This window comes from Lutjanus erythropterus, chromosome 9, assembly GCF_056507025.1.
Source record: "Lutjanus erythropterus isolate fLutEry1 chromosome 9, fLutEry1.hap2, whole genome shotgun sequence".
Taxonomy (NCBI): Eukaryota; Metazoa; Chordata; class Actinopteri; order Lutjaniformes; family Lutjanidae; genus Lutjanus; species Lutjanus erythropterus.
Window position 1 is genome coordinate 5,823,355 of NC_139325.1, and position 3,241 is coordinate 5,826,595.

Below are 3,241 nucleotides of genomic sequence, written 5' to 3' on the forward strand. Positions count from 1 at the left end.
TGACAACAACGTCAACAAATGATGTCATCAAGTTGCGACGGTCCTCCGTTGCCCTCTACTGTTCTTGGCAAATAATGCCGGTACTTATAATACACACCAATAAACAAGTGTTGTGAGTTCTTTTAAGAATAGACCATTTTCATGGCGGCCACTTTTCATATGAAATAGTAAGATTAACACAGGTGCAACTAATTAAGTAGTCCCTTTCCATCTAGTGTAACACAGCCTTTCCAGTGAGCCAACATGCACAATAGCAGCACCCTGAGTCTGTTTGTCTTGAATGAACAACAGAACTTTAATTAGTATCATTGGTAACAGCTGGGTTTAAATTACTAGTTCATGTCAATTATATAATTAATGAAGATTTAACAGTATATTTAACATTGGGGTATTGCAATAAAAAACATGTCTCAATAGCATACCAGACTGTGACAACCTTGATACGACATGCTTAATTATTAAATTATTTATTTGATTAAAAGAACCACTACTGACTGCTGGATTCTTTTTATTTTGCAATTGTACATATAGAATTCAAACATTCATTTCCAAAGATAATTTATGCATTTTTTTTGCACATGCTCAGATCTTGTCTGGCTAATTTTACTTTATTAAAGAAGGAAAGCAGAAGCACTTCAAATTAAAAGTAAAAACTAATTTCATATAAACAAACAAACAAACAAAAAAAATGCGGTACACATGAGATATATTATTTAATAAAGGACATTTTTCAAGTTGCCAATTTTCTTTATTTTTTTGCAATATCACAATAAATATCATGTTGTGGACTTCTTAATGTGGTATTATCATACCTTGAGTTTTTGGTATCATATACTCTGGCTCATCACAGTTGACACTAAATGATTATTTATAGTTTTAATTACACCTTAGCTTTTAATACAAACTGAACATGAACTTACCTGATATTAAATTGTTGAAAAAAGTGGTGAAAAATGAACCATTTCTTCCTCCACTTGATGAACTCTCACTGTCATCATCATCATCCTCCTCTTCTGAATCTCTCTGGTTTTCATCTGACATCCTATAGACATGGTATCTCACACAGCTCTGATGTAGCACCCTCTATATTCACAGTGTAACAGTGTACTGACAGACTTCTGTCAAGGCTTCCGAGGGGTTTGTCTTTGAAAGGCTTATCTGCTAAGAGGATTCACAGGAGTTCCCTGACTTCAAAATAAAGGTCCACGTGCACCTGGCAGAGACTTGGCAGAGATTTTGGATAATGTCGATGAACTGAAATGAATTTTATTTGGAGTTATAAATATCTAGATTTTTCATGGCAGGTAATTTTGACTTGTCATTGCACAAAAAGCGCAGGTGGAAATTATCAGATGCTTGAAACAGGCACACATAAATGAATTACAGTTGTAATTAATGTCATTAATTGTCTGTCCTTTTCCTGTTGTGCACAACTGACTGCAATGGATATCTTTGGTACTGAGTGTATGTCCAGGGGCATTTCCAGACTTTTTTGACAGGTGGCCCAAGTAGGGTCTGCACATGCACATGCACACATGCATGCACACCATTAATATACCATTTCTCATATCTTCTTTAATTACTTTAATTACTAACATTACAGTATCATACCATTTCTTACAGTCCTGTTTTTCAATGGATTTTACACCCTATCTCCTGGATTCTCAAACTTTGGTATGTGTACCACTGGTGGTACACAAGCTCCCTCTAGTGGTACATGGAGGAATGTCTGAAATATTTTTTACAATTACTAAAACTACAAAATACTTAAATGCAAATATATAAAAGAGATCATGGAAATATATACATATATATATATATATATATATATATATATATATATATATATATATATATATATATATATATATTAAGATAAGCCTTAACTTTTCTATATTTTGTGTCAATATCAGCCTGCTACGTGGTCACAATCATACATTTAGTGCACACATAGGTCAGCTATGATTACTGACAAGATAGTAAGCAGAGGAACAATATAGAGACTAAAAATGAATGGTTCCAAAGTAGTGCAGTTGTTGGCTCCACACTGGAACTATTACAAAGGGAAGTGCAGATCAGGTGGAGAATATTTCGAGCAGCCACGTTGAAAATGAAGTCCACCTAAGAAGCACCTGTTAAGTGTCAAAAGCAGGTGGTAGCACCAGAAGGCGCAAAAAAATAAAAAATAAATAAAAAAAAGTAAGGCGATATGACTCGAGTTACCTCAAGTTTAGATTCAGTTGAAGTGGGACTCATTAGGAATAAACCTTCCTCCTGCATGAACTGTCCATAGCTGAATAGGGCAGGCCTTTGTTAAAGTATTTTAAAGTTGGTCATTTATGGTGGTACTTGGAGAGCCCAGTGTTTTCTGAGGTTCTACATGGTGAAAAAAGTTTGAAAGCCCCTATTTTATATTGGTAATACCTGTCACTGCACTTTCACCCTCACTGTCCTCACACCCATCAATCTTCTCACCCTCACTCTCACTTTCTCTTTGCAAGGTTACTAGCAGCTTGTTGTCTCCCTTATTACTAAATTCTAATTAATCCTCATTAACATCAGCTGGGAGTGTTAATTCAGTCTTTCTCTTTTTTTAAAGAACTATTAATGTTGTGTTCATTCTGTAAATGTGAGAAAAATGTGTGTAAGTGTACACTCTGAACAGAAGAATCACAGACAGCACTGTTATAGTAATCTAATAACCCAAACTTTATCACAACTAACATTATAAATCTATTATTATAAATTATATCTACATAATTTGGCAGCAAATCCATTTTTTCCAGACTGAAACAATTTTTGCGGGAGCTGAACCATCCCACTGAGCAAAGAAAGCTAAAAGACGATGTGCTGTCATATGTTGAAAAGATGTCCCATGAGAAGCTGGAATGAAAGGTTTTATGATGTCTTCTGAACGTCCAATGTTGACGCCACAGGAGGGTGAGCCCTAATTTAGCACATAAGACACACACTCTTGTGTTCTGTCCAATAACAATAAATGTGTTGTTCATAAATTCTACATATTATTTATTTGATAAATCAGAAATAAAAACTAATTTATTAATCTCATGTTGATTTCCTGCACCCGTCTTGCACGTCCCCAGATGTTCAAAAATCTCCAAGCCAGATTTTGCATATTGAACTGCATGTCAACACTCAAGAGGGGTCATAATCAGACTTCCAAAAACTGAACCTGATTTGCAGTTCATGCGGACATACAGATATGATCCTGGACTGACAG